We start from the raw sequence: 21,753 nt of genomic DNA on the forward strand, positions 1-21,753 counted from the left end.
AATAAGGTAATATCTTAAAGAGAAGTTATAAAGTAAGGCCCTAAAGGCCTGATTATGGACCTCAATCCATTTGACCAGCATTTCTCTGGAGAAAGCCTAATTTCATTAGAATGTATATAGAGTCCACAGGATATAGAGTGACTAGGATCAAAATTAAAAATTCATAGCACTATTAATGTTGCTGGTGGAAATAGGGTTCTTCCATGGAGCACAAGAAAAGCATTTCTGGGACTCATGCATAGAAGTGTAGTGGAAAGATTTTTTGGAGCTAAAATAAAGGACTGCCCCCAGGTGCCCGGTGTCTCATCCATGACCAGATGGCTAAGCTCCCTCTCCCTGTAGGGGAAGTCCAGCCTCTGGGGCCTTACTAAAAGTTCCAAAAGGATGAATTAAAGAGGAACAAATAGATGATGGGCAATAATTAAACAAATCATTGAAGAACTTCTCTAAAATGGGTAAAGACCTGAAGTTGTAGATTGAAAGGGCCCAACATATTCAGGAAGGAATGATTAGAAAAGAAAAATGAATAGACTTATACAGGTAATTTTTTAAAAAATATTTTCTATTGATTTTTAGAGAGAGAGGAAAGGAGAGGGAGAGAGAGAGAGAGAAACATCAATGTGAGAGCAGAACATTCATGGCTGTCTCCTGCACTCTCCCCATTGGGGACTGAGCTGGAAACCTGGGCATGTGCCCTGACTGGAAATTGAACTGGCAACCTTTTGGTGCAGGGGAAGATGCCCAACTGAGCCACATCAATCAGGGCTATACAAGTTTTTGTTTATTTGTTTGTTTAATGCAAAAATATGTACTATGAAAACATATTACACGTTTCTGGAGCAAAAGCACATTTCTGACAAAGGCAAAAGAATCAGACTAGCATCAGGCTTCCCATGTGCAAATTTGCAAGTTACAAGAAAGAACATTATCAACAGATAGCTTTCAGACTTCTAAGAACCAGGAATATATTCCAATAGTCTTATAATTAGACAAATTATTATTCATCTAATAGGTAAAAAATATTTTTGTGCATATGCAATAATTTTTAAAATATGCCCGGCCAGGCATGGCTCAGTGGTTGAGCATCGACCTGGGATCCAGGAGATTGTGGTTCGATTCCCAGTCAGGGCACATGCCCAGGTTGCAGGCTCAATCCCAAACAGGGAGCATGCAGGAGGCAGCCGATCAATGACTCTCTCATCATTGATGTTTCTATTTCTCTCTACCTCTCCCTTCCTCTCTCTGAAATCAATAAAGATATATTTAAAAAACTATATATATATATATATATATATATATATATATATATATATATATTAGCCACGTACCCCAACCTAAGAAAATAATTGACAACAGGTGCCAACTAAACAACCAATAAGTTGAAATAGATATCTTAACATGGAAGAAGATATATTCAAATTCACATAATGTAGGCATATGAAGAGACAAATAAGTCAGTAGAAATGAATGAAAATAGAAAAATCGATTTCAGTACATATAGAAATTTAACATGATTAACATAGCATTTCTATTCAGTGGGAAAAAGTATTTAATAAATTATGTTATTTTTTTAAATGTTAAATGGCCAGTCATCTGGAATGTAATAAATTAAGCCCTATGTTGTACATTATAAATTCAATTATAGTACATAAAATCTAAAAAATATAAAATAATGAGTATTCTGCAAAATAATCTGGGAGATTATAAATAAAATCTAGAGGTAGGAGCAATCTGCTTCCTAAAACTGGAACTGTAGAAGCTATAAAACAAAAGAAAGACATATTTGACTGTATGAAATATTTTTAAAAATCTTTGAATAGCAAGTGATACCAAAAATAAAATCAATAGACAAAAACATGCATTTAAAAAATATAACGCAGATGAAATGCAGAGGATAGTATATGTAATATCCAAAGTTCTTTCATAAATTCACTAGATAAGAGTAAAAATTATTTTTTTAAAATAAACACAAAACATCTTTATTGATTTCAGAGAGAAGAAGGGAGAGGGAGAGAGAGACATAGAAACATCAATGATGAGAGAGTCATTGATTGGCTGCCTCCTGCACGCCCCCAACTGGGAATGTAGCCCACAACCCGGGAATGTACCCTGACTGGGAATCAAACTGTAATCTCCTTGATTCTAAGTTGATGGTCAATCACTGAGTCATGCCCAGCTGGACTAAGGGTAAAAATTCTTTTAAAAAATAAGTCTATGATGTCAACAATTAATTCAGATGAGCAAATCAAAATGGCCAATAAACATATAAAGTTACCCAAATACATTAGTCCAAAAATGGCAATATTAATGAGAAGTCATCACTTTACACCTAACAGAGTAAAAATTATTAAAACAACCAAAAATATATTATTGGTAAGCATGTGAAAAATGCCTTATTATAGACTTTAAAACAATTAAGCAACCTTTTCTGTGCCTGTACTCTTTGACACAGTACTCTCACCACTGGGGATCTGTCCCATTGAAACACAAAACAAAAATCATGTAAGGCTTGATGCTCAATGTAGGGAGCATTGTATGGCATGGGGAAAAATACAGAAATACAACAGTATTCAATCTAATTATAAAGAAACAATTGATATAAACATCCTAATACAATTGATATAAACTCTTCAAAAAAAATTCAGTGTTAAGAAAGACAAAATTCAATAGAGAAATGTTCAGAATTCAAGGAGAAGGTAGATAGATATAGGACAACTAAATCTAATTAGTGGTCCTTGATTGGGTTCTAGATGCAAAACAACACTAAAAAAGATATAAATGGAACAATTAGGGCATTTGCATAAGAATTCATTTGGATAATTGTAGTAATGGTAAATATCCTGGGTGTAGCATGGTTTTTTGGTTACATAGGAGGTTGTCTTTATTCTTAGATATATACTGAAATATTTAGGCCTCAAGTACAATAATGTTAACAACTCTCAAATGGTTCAATTAAATGCTAACAATTGGTTAATGTAGGCGGTAGATGGATATTTATTCTATTATTCTTGCAACTTTTCTATGAATTTAAAATTTTTCAAAAGAAAAGGAAAAAATAAAGAATTGAAAAATATATTAAGAATTTATACATACCTTAAACAAAGCAAAACAAAATTTCTTGAACAAAACCAAACTAAACCTTGACTATGGTGTTACCCAAGTCTAAAACTGTGCAGTAAGTAGGAGCACAGAATTGGTTTCTAACCTTTGTGACTCTGCAGGGTTCTTCCATGGGACTGTGGGAAATGTGGTCATGTTATGCATGAAAGAAAAAGGGGGTGATGGTAGATTCAGCTCTTAGCCCCTGCCTTTCCATGGCCTCTGACTCCTGCCTGCACAACCAGTGAGATTCCTTTTTATATTCCCTATACTCTGATAAAAGTGAGACACAAACTCCGGATTCACACAGTATCCACTTGTAACTGCCTCCATTTAGGTGAATGTAAAACTGATCTTGAGTCAGTCCAGTCTCTCAGTGATATCTGAGATTAGACCTTGTGACCATGCCAACCAGTGAGGTGAAAGGAAAGAAAGCAGCAGCAAACACTAAATCTTACAAGTGCTTACTCATAGTGACATAAAAATCTTTTAAAAATAATCAAGTTAACAGTAAATTTAATGACTTTGCACCTTATGAAAAATGAGATAATTCATTCGGAAATTCACCAAACACTCTTTGAGAAAATGGATACTATATATGTATGTATTCATTGACACCTGGCACGTCTGAGATCATGTATTCCAAATTTTAGCCTGCAGGAAATTTTTACCAAGAAGTTATAAACCTCTGAAAACAGAGGTTAATAGGAAATGCTGAAACATCCTTAATGACAAGGTTGCTATGGCAACTGTATAAGCTTATCACTAGCCTCAAATATCTACTGCATTTAGGGCTCCTTGTCTCCTTTGATAAGTTTTTCCTGAGTGAAATAAAAGCATCAATTGACTAGCTGGGGAAGACTCTTCTCCCTGTGTCATAGAATTAGTGACTTATTGTGTAATTAGGTGAGCTAATCAGATGTGGAGAACAAGATAGAAAGAACCAGAATATGCCCAAAGCACCATTTTCCATAGTAACTGGGTCACTATAACCCAGAGCATTACAAGTAACACTTTTAAGAAGCGAGACCAAGGCAGGGAGGAAAAAATAAAACAGCTGAATTAGCATGCAAAAAGTAATCATGCACAGTCACTTTTTTTCTTGGAAAGGGCTCAAACAATAGGCCAGGCACATTTCAACGAGATTTTAAAAAATCCACTTTCAATAATTCTAAAGCACTGGTTCACAGAGTGTGGTCCACAATGCTCTTCCAGGTGGTCAACAGCCTAGTCCCTTGTGGGGCTGATGTTTCTCATGTGAATATGTGGTCCCTCTGTTTCTGGCAACTATTAATAATGTACTTATTTCACGTAATCGAAACCAGCCATTACTTTATTGGTATCCCATCCAAAACCTCATCATTCCTCTTGTTAATTCCAGAGAGGGGTTCTGGCAATGCATAGAGAATGGCTGTGGACTAACCAGTCTAAAGTATTTTTTAAAAAAATATTTTTACCTAATTGGAATGGGTCCTTTTAGAATCATTTGCACACATGGCCACGGGTTTTTAACACTTTTGTCTACATTTAGTTATCTCAAAAGCATTAGAAAGAATGAAGTAATTCTTATTTTATAGGTGACAAAACTGAAAGAGCAAAAATCAAATTGTTCCCTTCAGGCTCAGAATAATGGAGCTTAAAATACACAGCCCAAATTCTTCAGGTTTTCTCTTCAATGGCAGACATATCACACTGAGTCCAATTCTGAGGCCTACTTCATTCACTTTTAGGGGCCTTAAAGCAAATACAAGTTATGAAACGATTAGCTTAAGGAAAGAGTGAAGGGTGGGTGCGTGGTTCTATTTATGATGTTACAGAACTAGCATGGGAGACCATGGCTAACAGCATGTGTAGACAGAAATTTGACCTTTATAGGAAAGTAGTTTTCTTTTAAAAAAATTTTAAATTGCTTTTAGAGAGAGGAAAGGAGGGAGAGAGAGAGAGAGAGAGAGAGACATTGATCTGTTGTTCCATCTACCCATGCATTCATTGGCTGATTCTTGTGCCCTGACCGGGGATCAAACCTGCAATCTTGGTGTATCAGAATGATGCTCCAAGCAATTTAGCTATCCAGCCAGGGCTATAGGAACATAGTTTTAAGTGAAGTTTATGATCAATCTCATGAACAAGGCTGATAAACACGGAGATAAGGTTATTTTTCATGACCACTGGCAGGGTCCATGCTGGGCGCAATAGACCATATAATTTAAGTTCATCTAGGTGTTTTGTGGCAGAAACTGGAATGGCCCACCAAAATCCATTCTTGCATCTTCTAATAATGTTAATATACCTTCCAGCTTCCCTTACAGATAACTAGGTTCCAGCAGAAGGAAGTGATACATGCCATTTCTAGGCCTGGGCCTTAGGACACTGTTGTGCACACTTTCATGCTCTTCTTCTGACAAGCTGAGCGTAAGTCAGCTGGGACCATTGAGATAAGGACAGTACTCCAGGGTATGGTAGAGCAACAGCGTGGAAGAAATCCCTATCTCTGAATGAGCATGTGGTCCAGACTGTCACCTCTAACCTGCCTGCTTACCTGAGGTCTATTAGGAGAAAGAGAATTAACTACTATTTTCTGTATTTTTTGGTCTCTTTTTATAGCAGCTTTGTCCTACTTTAATATTCTTTCCAATGGTAGGATTTCTACTATATAACAAAACTGTGATTTGCTTATTTCTATTTTTAGGTGCATATGGCACCTGTATACTCTCTGAACAGTGAAAAAGTAGGAAGGCTGTGACTTTGGGAAGCCTATTTTAGCTACTGCACTTCCCACCTCTATAACTACAAAACGATGTCCCCAAAGTCAAGTGGTATTTTTTTTTTTTTTTTAAATGAATGTCTAGAATGATAGAATCGGGAGCATGTGTGAATGACATTAAGTGGTTGGTATTGCTTACATCTTGGAAGCCAGGAATAGTTCAGTGTGAGCTTGATCAATTAGGGAAATTGGCAGGAAAACCTAGGGGAAAGTAAAATAGAGCAAGGGCAAGGTTTGATAATCAGAATCCAGAAACAAAATGCAGAGTTTAAAGACAGGGGCTGTCTGCATAAGCACCACTACAGCAGAAAGTCAGTAATTGCAAACCTAGGAGCAAATACCAGCCAGTACAACAGCGCTGTTATTTAAAAGGCCAACATGCAGACATATTAACAGGAGTATGACTTGCCAAGTCCAGGAAGCAATGTTTCCTCTGTACAGGCACTTGGTAGAGACCTTATTAAAAGACGGTGTCTAGGTTTGCTCTCCACACCTTAAGAGGAATGTAGCAAAATTGGGGAGAGTCCAGCAAAGAGTACCAAAAATGATAAAAGGGTGAGAAAATAGAACCTGAGAGGAAAGGTTAATAACTAGTACTGTTTAGGTGGAAGGAACAAAAAGGCTAAAGGGTGCCTTAATATTTGTTTAAATATCTGCCTGGCTTTTATAATAAGCTTGCTGACTAGTTGGTCCACATGGGTCTAATGAGAGAGTAAGGGGGACATTTATCCAGCAGCCTTAGATTTGTGTTCGATATAAAAAAAACATTTGGGGACAGAGAAAGAGTTGTTCTACACAGAGTCACTCTGTGAAGACATTTGTTGCAAATACTTTTTCTGCAAGACGTCTAAGACCACAAAGCAATGGGAATTTACTTGATGTTAGAAATAGGGAGCTGACAAGATGGAGCCAGCTCTGGAGGTAGGTCCTTTTTACCTTTAGAAGGGATAAGTGAAAAAGGTTTAATGGGTATGTTTTATAAAGCTGCTACAACAGGGAGGAAATTGTTTATAACCATTAAACTCATTTCCACTTTCAACCCCAGTTTTGTATGTGTGATTTGGGTGGAAACAGAAACAGAGGAGAATAATTTTAAAAATATGATCCACAGACCCCCAGGGTGTAGCCGTGACATTTTTAGGAGTCTGCAAAGTCAAAAGAGTTTTTATATAAATACTGACATGTTGCCCCGGCTGGTTTGGCTCAGTGGTTAGAGCATCGGCCCTCGGACTGAAGGGTCCTGGGTTAGATTCCCTAAAAGGGCATGTGCCTTGGTTTAAGGCTCAGTCTCCTCCCTGGTCCGGGAGCGTGTGCAAGGCAACCAATCAATGTGTCTCTCTCACATCGAATTTTCTCTCTCCCTTCCACTCTCTCTGAAAAGCAATGGAAAAAAATATATATCCTCCAGTGAGGATTAAAAAAAATACTGACATGTTGTCATTTCTACTGTAATAACTGTTGCACTGGTAATATGAAAACAGGCATGGACAAAACTGCTGGTGCTCTGCAGGAATTAAGGCAGTGGTAGGTACCAAACTATAATAGTAGTCATTGTATTCTTCACCCACAGGTACTCGAAGTAAAACAAAACAAAAAACCGTTTCACTCAAAAATGTTGATATAGCAGTAAGAATTATTAATATCATTAAGCCTTACCCTTTACTGTTCCTCCTTTTAATATTTAGTATGACAAAATGGAAGTAAGCAAAAAGAAATTCCACTGCATACCGAAGCCTGACGTCTGTCTCAGAGGGAAGCACTTGAATGACTGTTTGAACTGTGAGCTGAACTAGCTGCATTCTCTATGAACATCAATTTTACTTAGAAGAACAATTGGCAGAAAAACTTGGTTATTCACGCTTCGGTATTTGGCAGACATTTTATAAAAAATGAACCAAATAAATGTGTCACTTCAAGGAAAATATACAATATTTGTTGGCAATGATAAGATCTGAGTGTTCAAGTCAAAAAGAAATTTAGAACTCTAATTTCAAAAATTGGAGTTTGGGAACAATTTTAATTTGGATAGCTTCCCAATGCTTAAACATTTTTCTCATGAGATGGGTGGGGGTATATATAAATGTGATTTTTTATTGAATAAGGAAATGTGTCAACATTTGGAGAATGTACGTTACTCTGTGAATCAATGTTTTACAAATCTCTAATATAAGATGTTCCAAAATCATGCATGGGTAAAAGATTCATTCAAAATGCAAGTTAATCCAATAATTTTAATATAATAGAGTCTGAATAGTTTATGATACAGTTTCAGATTCCACATTGCAATTAACTTTAAGTTACTAAACATATGTCAAGCTATGGAATAATATCAAGGAAAATATGCACAGTTGTTTATTAAAATATCTCTTCCTTTTGAACTACATATTTACATGAGGCCAGACTTTTTTTTACATACTTCTATAGAATACATCCTGTGAAATACTGAATGCAAAAGTAGATATGGCACTCATCTCACTAAAGTTTTTGTCTTGAAAAAATATTTTTAGTAAAAAATATTTATATTATGTCCTGGATTTATTATTATAATTTACAATAAATAAATAGTCTATAATTTCTCAGTTTTCATCTCTAATGTGGTAAATATTGATATGTATAACTCATAAGAAAAGCTCTTTAGACTCCTTAATAATTTGTTAGTGCAAAGTGTACCTGAGCCCAAAAAGTTTGAGAACAGCTAATTTAGACATTTACTTCACGTCTCATGCTTCTCTAAATTGTGTTATAGGACTACTGTTCTCAAGTAGTTGCTGACTAGGTTCTCACCTGGGTACTCATGTATAGTAAGAGGAGTTGTGCTAACTGGTTGAGGCATTCTTTAGCTGACACTATCTTTCTGGTATAAACACCAACTGTTTGCATGGCCCCTGCTGAGTAAGTACCTGACAAATAGAAAGGTAGTTATCTTACCAGGTGTGTATAGATAAAGAATAGCCTGAAGGAAGAATAAACACTAATTCATTTATCAAATACTCTTGATAATATCCGATTGGCTGCAGCCACTTTTCTTTGGACATTTAGAGAGTCCCAAGCATATCACATTGCTGAGATTACATAGCCTTCATGATTCACATTCCATCCACATGCAAATGTAACAACGTCAACCACTTTACAAATGGAGAGGGTCAAATTCCCTAGTTATTCACAGATCTTCTAGGTGATATTAGGTGCTATGTAATAACGAGGTAGTATCTTTCTTTCGAAGTTGCTATGGATTTTACATATTTTCTCCTCTTGTAGCTATAGAAGTTGACTGAGTTAATTAATATAAGTCTTATCATATGGATAAAGGTGACTTCAGAACATTTAGGAGACTGATTTTGGACTTCAAGCTTAGGTAGAGACTATCTGATCTTAAAACTCTTTGGTGAAAATGTCTTCCCAATTACTTTTCAATATTTGATAGTAATGGATGTGGTAGAACAGGTTTCCAAGGAAACAGACTGAAATGGAGAGTTGCATGCAGAAGCTTTATTTAGAGGGAACAGTACGGATTAGGTGAAAGAGATAAGAATGGGCAGAGCGAGAAATTACAAGAGTGGCCTCAGGCAATTCCATGGGAACAACTGGCATTGAAATGGAGATGGCCCTTCAGAATAGCCTTGAATGAAAGACCGAGGGCCAGGCCTCTGAACTCGGAGTTTATCAGTAGGCTGCTCCAGGGAAGGGGCTGTAAACTTTTGTGACTCCAGAAATGAACTCAGCCATGAGGGGTCAGCAACTAACAATATCCTGATATCTGGGAGAATGAGTTCCTCAGTCCTGAAGGATCCGGGTGAGATATCACAGCATCAGTTTCAGTGGGTATTCTGTACTCTCTTTCACTTTGTCTTTTCTTACAAATTAAGTGAGCTAACACTGAAAACCTGAACTTGCATTCCCTTAGAGTTTTTTCTGTCTAATGTAATATCAGTTGTTGTCTATATTAGCAATACTGAGGAAAATGAATACCATTAAGATATAGTGAAAACAAAAGAAAAATTAGGGAAAATGTCCCCTAGAAAAAGATCTCTGAAATTGAAGCAAAGACCAATTTCACATCCTGATTTGAGGAATCTAAAATGGAGAACAATTTATTTTTTGAGATAGGCTAATATTCAAACTACAACTCCCCAAAATCTACTGATACTAGGACATCATTAAGGTTCCACAAATCAGATTGGCTGTCTCACCTTTTAATATTTTCTCAGTACCTGTAAGTAAGGGCTGCTATTATGGTAAAGGGGCCTTGGTGATGGGAAAAAAGGAAAGGTAGAACATAAGACCTGGAGGAGACTTTAAAGTTTATCTATTTTTGCCCCTGTAAATTACAGATAAGAGGCAATAACTGCTATTGCTTGAGCCTCTGCATTGTTTTCAATGCTGTTTTTCAAATTATATATATCTTGTCTTCTCGTCATCACTTTTTTGTAAAGTAATTGTTGTTATGTTCATTTTGCAAATGAAAAAATTGAAATTCATAGAGTTCAGGTTATATTCCCAGGTCACATAGTAAGTAAATCTCTAAACTGGAATCAATACTCGGGCCTGTTTGATTTGACCTTCGAACCTGCATTTAATATGCTACTTAGACAGATAATCCTGAGTCTCTTTTCTCCCATTTTAAAATTTTATTAATTAAACTTATTGTGCTGACATTGGTTACTAAAATTATATAGGTTTCAAGTGTACAGTTCTATAATTCATTACCTGTATATTGCATTGTGTGCTATTTTCTTTCTTTTTTACCACACTGGTGGGGCTTTTAGAAATTTTTAATTATTTATTATTTTTTTAAATTCAGGAGTGGTGCTGATATTCCATCCATAAATGAAGAAAATCAATTTACCAGCAACTTGAATTTTGCCATCTCATGAGTTTCTTTCTTGGGTCATTTCATAATTTTTTGAAACATATAATATTATAAATTCAGATATACTTATAATTGTAAATGCCTTTCTTAACTGTTTTATCTAAAATACAGTCATAAGTAATGGCCAAATAAATTTTTCTTAGCATATGGATAACCTTACTGTCCTGGATATTTCTAATGCTTCTTTTGGCACCAGATATTTGGAAGGACTCAGGGAGACAGAGCATTAAAAAAAGAAATTAGTGAATCCTGATAAGTTTTTTTTGCTTAGTTGCTTTTATCCTGCTAAATCCATTGCTCAGGCTATATGTTGTCATCTTTTCCCTTTTTTGCTCATTTAACACTGTCTTTGTTGCAGATTTTATTTTTAAAAATTATGAAAGTATACAATACATTCAGAAAAGTATATTATACATACAGAAAATGTAGTATATTATATACACAGAAAAGTGCATATGCCACACATGCACAGCTTAATGAATTTCTTGAATTTAAAAACATTCATGTATCCAAGCCCTTTGTACTTTTTAAAATCAGATGTTGTATATATTGGTATTATTTGTTTTGGAGGGGCAAAAGCCACATAATGTGATTTGTCGCAGCCCCCTCCCCCACTCCTCACCTCTGGGTAGAGATAATTGGCTGGTAATCTCAGGTTTTATAAGGAGAAGACCAAGGAGTTCCTCTTGACAGGATAAAAGGAAGAGTAAGAATAAAAACTGGACAGACTGAAGAATTTGACAATCCCAGAATGCAAGCACATTGTCATGGAAAAGACTTGAAATAGAAAAGGTTAAGATATATTTGTATTCATCGGTTTCAATCGTCCTAGAAACTAAAGTAATTTTGGATAAATGTGAGAAATGTTGCAGGAATGGAAGCAATAGAACATGTCAACTATTGGCCGTGAGTTGCAGAGGAGGGTCAGGAGGCTGGTGTGGCTCTAGAGCTCGAATGGTGGGCGTCCGGGAAGTTACAGGCCCCACTGAAATGAAATGTGAGTGAGAAAACGATGGTTTTGGAGGGATCACAGTGGAGAATTTCAAGACAGTGCGCTGTCAGTTACAGTAACTATTTTACAAAGAACAAAAGGAAGGAGGGAGCAAAGGCCATCCTTGGATTTATGTATTGGAGCAGAAAGCAGCTCCCAAAGGGTGAGTTGGTAGCAAGAAAGTGGAAACAGTAAGTGCAAACTTTTTCCACTCAAGGAATTTTTCAAGAAATTAAACAAAGTAACAAATCCAGGGAGTGCCTAGACCAGGAAAAGAAAAAACAAGAAACTTGTTTTGGGGACACATAGATAAATGATGTGATAAAGTCTTAGCGAAAGAGGGAGAGCTTGTGTAAGTGAAACACTTAGCATGGGAGAGGAGAGCACTTTCCTACTTTCTTATGAGATCAGAAGAAATAAGCTGAGCTTTTAGATGGAGAGAGAAAAAAAAGAGAAAGAATCAAGCATCAGCTTGACTTTTTCTAGGAACTGGAGATCGTATCAGATAAGAAACGAGTGAAAAGAAATCTTGGAATTGACACCGTGGGGAATACACAGGGCTGTAAATCATGGACTAGAACAAGCAGCAGTGAGGACCCAGCTGACTTCAGATAGCTCGGAACTGTAGTGGAAACAGCCAACCTGGCTTTGTGACTTTCTTAGGCAATGTGTGGCAGCCTGGGACTAGGAGCAGAGGAGGCAAATGATGGTATTTACCCATTCTTGGGGATCGGAATGGCAGCTCCGGGGCAAGTGAGTGTGAAAATCTAATAAAACGGCTGACCCGAGTGTCAAGGCTGGTTAGGCAAGCAAATGAGGCCAGAAGAAGGACTGATGAACTGAGACAATAGTGAGCTATCAAGGGATGGCAAAGGGAGGGGTAATAATGAGACAGAACAGATTTCATTAGAAGTGAGGAGATGAGAGATTTCTAATGATAGGAGTTTGTGGTCAGAGATTACTGTAGCTTCGATTCAGATCGTGTTAGAAGAGAAACAAAAGGGACATGTATGACAATTCTAGGGCCTGAGATTTGGGGTGGGATTGGTCTTAACCACCGTTCGTTATTGTTATAGTTGTTTGTTTTGAAGCCAACTTTGTATGAGTCTTTGCAAATGCCATGCCTGACATTGATAAGCCTGACAATTCTTGTTTGCAACGAACTTTCAAATTTATAAACCATTTTACACTTTCAGAAACAAGGCCAGTTTTATACACAAGCATCCCTTTAATCTTCACAAAAACCCCAAAACTTTCCTTTTAACACTAATGAACCTGTGGGTCAGAGCAGTTTAGTAGTTTACCTGAGGTCACAAAGAGACTAAATGGCAGAAGGGGGAACCCAGGGCAAGCCATCTGAAAGCAAGGCCAACGTTCCTCCACGTTTGGTGCCCTGGGTCATAGTTAGAGTTATGTTATCTGCCTTTGGTTAATAATGCTTCAGTAGTTTCTTTAATCTTTGGGACCTGTGGGCATGTGCTTATTTTCACAGCTGACTTATTCCTAGTTAAAAAATGAATACATGTTTAATTATATTCTCAAATTTTGCAAATATAATTGTCAGTTTGTATTTGATAAGCAGAAGCAGTATCAATTCCAGGCATGATTATTCCGGTGCATAAACCTTTATCTTAGCAATTACTTGAAAGCAGAGAAAACAAGAATCAAAAGAAGCTATTCACGTGTAATGGATCGACTTGACTGATGTTAATATTGTAGACACGATATTGACACCACACTTAGGGGCTTTTCATCTGGAGGCAGGGGCAAGAATGCATGGCAGGAATCTGGTCTAGCTTTACCTGTCAAGGTTGTGCCAGATTATAGAAGAGGGGGCAAATTCCCACCTAGAGGAGGGGCCAAATTCCCACCTGTGTTGTGCTGGGATATAAACTTTATTTTTGGCCAAACTAATTGGACTGCCTGTCTGAAAAACAAAGGGTAGATTGAAAAATAGTTTTGGACACAACAAGCTGATGGTGAGAGACATATTGACCTTGTGTTCTGAGGTTCAAATCTTGAGAATATTAAGACTTTTTTTAAAAAAAAGTATAGTGCTTATGCTGTACTATATTGGGCTTATACGTTAGTACCATAAAGCTGTAGAAGAGTGCTGTCCTAGCTCGGGCACCAAGTGATTGCTAGATGGTTCAGTTATGGTATGTGACATTAATGGGTGACCATTCAAAAAAAAAAAAAAAAGTGACTAAAGACAGATGACTTTCCAAATGTCACCATAGTCTTGGCAAACAGAAAGATTCAGACTAAGAAGCAGAAACTGGTGGGAAATGAGTAGTCTTTTCCAGGTGATGGTGAGATCTGATAAATTATCCTTAGTAACCAGAATATTGTTAGCTCTTTCCTTTGCCTCCTCTTACACGTACTCCTAACTAATTAATATTTCTTTCTCTTTGCTGAATAGTGAAAAAATTTATTCACTAAATCTTATTCTTTTAATGTCTGTTTTTTATTTTGTGCACATGTCAATACTGTAGATCAAAAACAAGTCAAATAGCTGCTTAATTAAATTCTCAGAAAGACATTTTCAAGTTCTTAGCATTATTTTCTTACTGTTGACCCCTACTGGCATCTAGAACACCTGTTATAATAAGGGGAAATGCTGTAGAGAGATTAGCGTGAATAAAACGTGACGGAAAACCAAAGGAAACATAAGGAGCAAAAAAATAAATATTGTGAGGCATGAGATTGGGAAGAATCAATAATATGTAAAGAGTGAATGGTATACAACCTACTAAACCAAAGTAGTAACTAGTCAGATAATTGATGATAAATTTTATGGAAAATCAAATGGATCATTTATTCATCAGTGATTTGGGAAATCTTATATACTTAAAGAAACTTGTCATTATTATTTATTCACACTCGTGGAAGTAAAGAGTGGTTGGTAAATCTGCTTTTCAGTAAAGTTCCAACTTCTCTTCTTGAGCTCTCTGTTTCCCTGGGTGACAAAATCTGGAGTGGACAAATTACCCTAGTGAATAGGAACATATAATTTAAATGTACATCAACTGAATTGGAAATTGATGCTACATCTCTGGGCCTCACTTACTGATAGAGAACATTGGACTTGTTAATCTTTGCCCTTCCAGCATAAAAGTTCAGTACTTTTTTATTTGTGGAGCAACTTCTTAGGAGCAAAGATGCAGGGGCTTTGCTCATTAGCAGTTCAGTCTATTCAGAGCATTTGTCTGTATAAAACAACCAGAATCTCCATGATTTAAATTTATTCTATAACCTTGTAATGGTCTTTGCAACTCTCAAAATCTATGCATTTTATAATTTCTAGGTATATTTGTCTCATATGAAAAATTGGGGGTTTATGTTTGATGATGCCCAAATCTCCAAGTTTTAAAATGTCTGTGAGTCTAGATAACAGTTCTGTTTTAAAAAGCTGGTTTCAACCATACTCAGTTTTATAGGTTTTAAACAAGAGAATATACAAGTTAAGATTTAGGTTTTTGCAACATAATAATTTCACCCAACCATCAATTGCTTTTGATTATTTAATCATGGAATAGTAAATACCTAACAACTTAATATTTTAATACCACTTTTCTTTTGGCTAGTTTGAAAACCTATAATTAGCTTTAGAATCATACAAAAAATAAAAACTAAAAGAAAAAAGTTAAATTAGGAAAGTCATGATATATATCATGGTAGGGGCCCAATACATTTCCTTTTTTCATTTAAAACTAAAGAAAACAATTTTGAAAAGTAAATACTTGAAGTAAACAAATATGACATGATTATATTCTATTAATAATAAAGCATGTTGTATATACAAATAATCTCAGTTTTAATTTAGGTAGCTATCTGCTTAATGACATATACAAAATGATAGTTAAATGGCATTCAGAATTGAATTCTCTTTTTTTGTCATCTCTATAGAAAACTTGTCTTTTAAAAATAATTCTAATGCCGACAATAACTAAGGCTAGAGACATAGTCTCCGGAAAAGGAAAATGCCAATAGAAAAGTGATAATATTTTCTCAGAATTTCTGGGATTCTGTATTAACTTATAAATTCATGTAAAAAACATAGAGATAAAATGAGCTTGATGATTATATCACATTAAACAAAAGGTGAAATTACAATAATTTAAATAAGGGTATTCTTTCTAAATAAACATTATTAATAATTTAAAAATGTTTATTGATTCTTAAATATTACAAAGTTAGTGTCCAGGCTGGTGTGGCTCAGTTGGTTGAGCATAATCCCATGTACCAAAAGGTCACTGGTTTGATTCCTGGTTGGGCTGTGTGCTCAATCCCTAGTTAGGGGGCTTGCAGGAGGCAGCTCATCAATGTTTTTCTCTCTCCTCTTCTTTCCTCTCTCCTTAAAGTCAATAAAAACATTAAAAAAAGGAAAGAAGTTAGCAAAAACCAACATTTTAAAAACTGAATATTAACATGTTTAGCATTTAGTTTATATTGATTAACAGATTTAATTTTGTAATTGAGTAATTTTGGCATCTTTCTGTTTTTTTCCTTTTTAGTTGAATTTATTGGTATGACATTGATTTATAGAATTATACAAGTTTCAGGTGTACAATTCTGTAATACACCATCTGTGTATTGCATTGTGTGTTCACCACCCGGTCAAGTCTTTTCCTCTCACCATTTATCCCCCCTATGCCCTCTTCTACTTCCCCTCACCCTCCTTTCCCTCTGGTAATCACCATACTACTGTTTTCTGTGTCTGTGAGGTTTTTATTGTTGTTTGTTTTTGCTTAATTCTTTCACCTTTTTTACCCATCCTGAAACGTCCCTCCCCTTTGACAGCTGTCAGTTTGTTCTCTGTAACTATGAGTCAGTTTCTATTTTGTTTATTTTGTTCATTAGATTCCACATAAGAGTGAAATCATAGTACTTGTCTTTCTCTAACTGGCTTATTTCACTTAACATAATGCTCTCCAGGTCCATTCATGCTGTCACAAAGGGTAAGATTGCCTTCTTTTTTTACAGCCAAATAGTATTCCATTGTGTAAATGTCCCACAGCTTTTTTATCCACTCATCTACTGATGGGCACTTGGGCTGTTTCCAAATCTTGGCTTTTGTATATATTGCTGCAATGAACACAGAGGTGCATATATTCTTTTGCATTGGTGTGTCTGGTTTCTTAGTGTATATTCCCAGAAATGGAATCACTGTGTCATAAAGCAGTTCCATTTTTAATTTTTTGAGGAAACTCAATACTGATTTCCACAGTGGCTGCACCAGTCTGCATTCCCACCAGCAATGCACTAGGGTGCCCTTTTCTCTACATCTTCGCCACCACTTGTTTTTTATTGATTTCTTGATGGTAGCCATTCTGACAGGTGTGAGGTGATATCTCATTGTGGTTTTAATTTGCATCTCTCTGATGATTAGTGATGTTGAGCATCTTTTCATATGTCTATTGGCCATCTGCATGTCCTCTTTGGAGAAATGTCTATTCAGGTCCTTTGCCCATTTTTTAATTGTATCGTTATTTGTTTTGGTGTTGAGTTTTATAAGTTCTTTATAAATTTTGGATATTAACCCCTTATCAGTTGTAACATTGGGGAATATGTGCTCCCATTCAGTGGATTGTCTTTATATTTTGTTGGTGGTTTCCTTTGCTGTGCAGAAAAGCTTTTTAAAGTGTTTTTAAGTGCATAGTTATTGTTACAATTTGTTCTTCCCTATTAGTGTGTTATGACTTACTTTTGTTCAAAGACTCAAATGATAATTAAGGTTTTCAAATACAGCTGTTAAATTATAATTACAATTAATTTTTGAGATGTTTTTATTATAACCTCAGAGCTGTAGGTTAGTATATATGTACTTTTTCTTATAAATTTTATCTAAACTCATTACACATACATGTGACAGGTATTAATTTGTCCATAATGATACATACGTAAATATGTATATAAAACATATATAGAACATATACTCATACATATTTTGAACTTGAGTTTTCAGGAATTAACTCATGTATTATGTAAAACTCTAAGATATACTAGAAAATGTCCAGTATTCATTACTATAGAATAATTAATTTTTACTAGTGCTAAAATATTATTAAAATGCTATAAAATGTTAAAGATGGGTGAATATTATATATATAAATATATATGACTTAATAATCAGTCCAGAATTATGTATACTTAATGATTTATAGCACAACTTTTAAAATGTCAGTTTTCAGATATTTTACTTTAATGCATATGCTATCTCAGACTGAATGACATTTCAACATAGCTCACTGCATGGACAATAAAAACTAGTTGGTGCCATTAATTTCAATTTAGCAATCATGGTGTTGCTTCAGCTAGCAGCAAACTTCTAATGGCCAAAGTATCAATGTGTTCCTTCTAATTTATTAAAATGAAATGCTTCAAAAAGACATTAAATAAGGATGTGCCCTCTGGTGTATATTCAGCACTTTGTGGAGCCTTATAAACTATACATAAGATAGTCAGTGATTTTTACTTGGCCATACTTCATTTTTGTATTATTTCTAATCACCATGAGCATTTACTACCCCATCACCATGCGTGGTAGGTGATGCATGTATATATGACATAAAAAGCTTTAAACATGAGAGAAGTTTCCACAAATTTGACTTTTCTCATTCTTTTGTGTTTAGCTGTGGTGCCTGCTTCCTATGTGAAATGATTTTCAAGTTTTCAAATGAAAGCAGTTAAAAAACAAAATATTTACACCCTCCTAACTTGTGATTCCTTTCTAGCTAGATATAATACAGATGCTAAGTCACTGGTCTGAAAGAGCTTCCACAAATCTATAATAAAATAATTAAATTAGTGAGCTGTGTTTAGATCAGAGACCCTTGGTTGCCAACTCCTAAGAACTGGGGGAATTCAGAACCACAGAAGGATCGTTTGGACTCCATTTGGCAGAGACGTCAGAAACTCGCTGCTCTTGGGAACATCCTTTTCCAATAACATTTATAGCTCTAGATGGAAGCGAAAAGCACCATATGTTAAGAGTTTCCTGCAAAGCTTCCTGGTAAGAGAGGAAATAAATTCAACTTGTCACATCTGCTCGTGGGCCCGTCGAGTAGGATTTTATCACAGTCTTAAGTGGTTTACAAAACTGTCCTGTTATTGACCGAAGGGGCTTTACGTTTCAGGTTTTTGCGTACTGATGTTCATAATCTAAATCATCAAACTATTTTTCTTCTTCGGACTTTAGCAGCATGCATCATCATTTGCTTCTAAGCAAGGAGAATTATTCAAAGCAATTCAACTAAGAACCGCATTCCCAGAGCACGGTCTCCATAGCCCGGTCTCCACAGCCCTCCCTGGCTTAACTGCTAGAATGCCTGCGGGTCCCCGTTCTACCTCTGTTTCGACCCGTGAGTCCTTGCATTTTGCATAATTTAAGATGGGAACTGCATTTAATCAGGCTAAATTGATTATACACCATTCTGAAAAGTCCCGACTGGCTTAAACCATGGCAAAGACCCACAGGGTCAGAAAAGATTTTTCTGCCCGAGGTGTAGGTAATCACAGGAAAGGTGTTAAAACTTGCATTGTGAGCCACAAGTTCCCCCCAAAGTGATCCATCCTTTCACCCTCACTATTAAAAACAAAAGTTAGAGCCACTACGGGCATTTCAGTTTTCTATCATAAGCAAAATCCTTTTTAGTTTGCAAATCTACTGAAGATACAACACCATATGTAGGACTCCCTTTTCCTAATTAAGCATAAGTTAAACTGATACCTCTTGTCCCTAACTAAAAGTAAATTCTCAACTTACCAAATCACGGTTTTACATTCATGTCTTTTGTAAGGAATGATCAAACTTATTAATAAATGTTCTGCCATTTTAAAAGTCAAAGATGCTTTAAGTTAAAGTAAAAATTATGATCTTCAGACATGTCTAATTACATGAGCAATCATATTGTAAATAAGTGCAGTAGAATTTCAGAGTCATATGATAAAATTTTCAGCATGTTTGTTTGTATATACATATCATTTCTACAGGAGAATTATAAACACATAAAAATTAAACAAATTAGAGTGAAGGAAAATAATGCAGAATAACAAGAGGACAAAAGAGAACACTTTAACACACCAGCCCTATAAATTTATGAGTGCAGGCTGTGGATTCTGCTGAGTATCCTAGTAACCAAAACAAAACAGTTTAATGATTCACAGTCCTTTCTATAGGAGAAAAACATTGTCAAAAAGAAGATTTTACCATCAATAAGGCCTAGGAGAAATTTCTCCTGAGGATCTTCATAGAACCCTGAGTGACTGAGGCAATTACATCTCAATACCCTCCCCCCGAAAAAGCATAAAGGCATTGGCATATTTCTTCGAGCTAGTTCCTGTAATATCACTCAGTGTAACTTGTGAGTATTAGAGTGCAGTTTATACAAAACAGTCCCACCGGTGTTGCTGCGGGGCACAGTTCTGGGGCACTGTTCACGTAAGTGGTACTGAAGTAAGAAGCAAAAGCATCAACTGTTATAACAGAAGAAAGATGCTGGTTTCATCGATATGGCAATGATCAATGATAAAATCTGCAATGGGCCCTTTCTCAATGGCTATTGAACTTTCTACTGTCATCAGTCATTAGACACAGATATACTTTATAAAAAAACCTCCGAGACATTAATAATCATGTACCTGCACTCACTACACTTCTATGGGAGAGCCTCAGACAGCTCCCTCTACATCTGTTCTCCCCTTTATTATTTAGGAATAGAACCTGCAGGCTAGCTTTTCCATTTTATTTTACAGCCAGGTGTGCCCTCTCTGATCAGTGTGATGAGTGCAGAAGTGATATGTGCAACTTTTTAATACTCCTTTTAAATATATTTTGCCACAGGCTTTCTCTTTCCATCTTTTCCTGCTGGCTGGGAGATGGTGGAAGCCCCCTGTTGAGGATGGTAGAGTTGTCCCGCCTACCTTGTGTTGCCTACCTGTGCACTACCATGAGACAAATAAAATTCTATTTTATTTAACACCATATTTGGGGTATTTTTAAAATTAAACATCTCTCTCCATAACAACATCAATGGTATCATCATGTGTGTTTATTTTCCCATGACTTTGGACTAGAGAATTGAAAAGAAGAAAAACTGCAAACGAAGGAAGGAAAGGAGGGAGAGAGGAAGAAGGGGAGAGGGATATTGACTCTATTTTAATAGATTAATCAGGTGGCCAAAGAATCACTCACTCAAGCATGCCATGAATCTTTGAGCAATAATAGAATTTTAGGCAGAACATTGAACTTGGTGTCAGCCATATCCTGACTTTTTGACCATAGACAAATGACTAAAACTTCTCAGTCTTATACTCTTTAGTGTGAGCGTGAGAATTAAAAATGAAATAAAATTAGCTGATATTTACTGTATGATGGGTCCTAGTCCAAGTGCTTTCCATATGTTATTTCATTTAATCCCTTTTGAAATCTATCTATGAGAAACTGATATTATTCCCGTATTATACCTGAAGAAAGTGAGCCAGGGAGAGTGGGAACATCTTGCCTAAAAAAAAAAACTGGCAAATGGTGGAGGGGGCTTTTGGCATCAACGTCCTTGGTCTCTCAGAGACAAAATGCACCTTTCTAAATGAGATCATCTTTAAAGTATTAGTGCCATGCTTGGCTATCCATGATTATGTATCTATAATTCCTTTTTAATAGCAGTTTTATGATATAAAAAGTAGTGCTTATAAATCATAATGATATTAGAAAATGCACAATAGCACAAAAGCAATTAAAAGTCATTCATACTTCCTCCATTCATAATCTCTGCTAACATATGCAAGCAGACTTCTTTTAGCATCAGATGTTCTCTTACTTGCTTTTATCACTTGACAGCACATAACTCAAGTACCAGCCTTTCTGTCCCCTCTTCCCTGCCCTAAACAAAAAACACTTCTAATTTATAATCCATACCATGAGGAAGGGTATTTCTTTTGGCAGAGTTGGCCCAAGCAGTCCTTTGAAGCCACATTCCGCCCACTACTTCTCCCAAATGGTTCATCAGCTTGCCCCTTACTTTTTTT

The sequence above is a fragment of the Miniopterus schreibersii genome (genome assembly GCF_964146895.1).
Source record: "Miniopterus schreibersii genome assembly, chromosome: 8".
In the NCBI taxonomy this organism is placed as follows: Eukaryota; Metazoa; Chordata; class Mammalia; order Chiroptera; family Miniopteridae; genus Miniopterus; species Miniopterus schreibersii.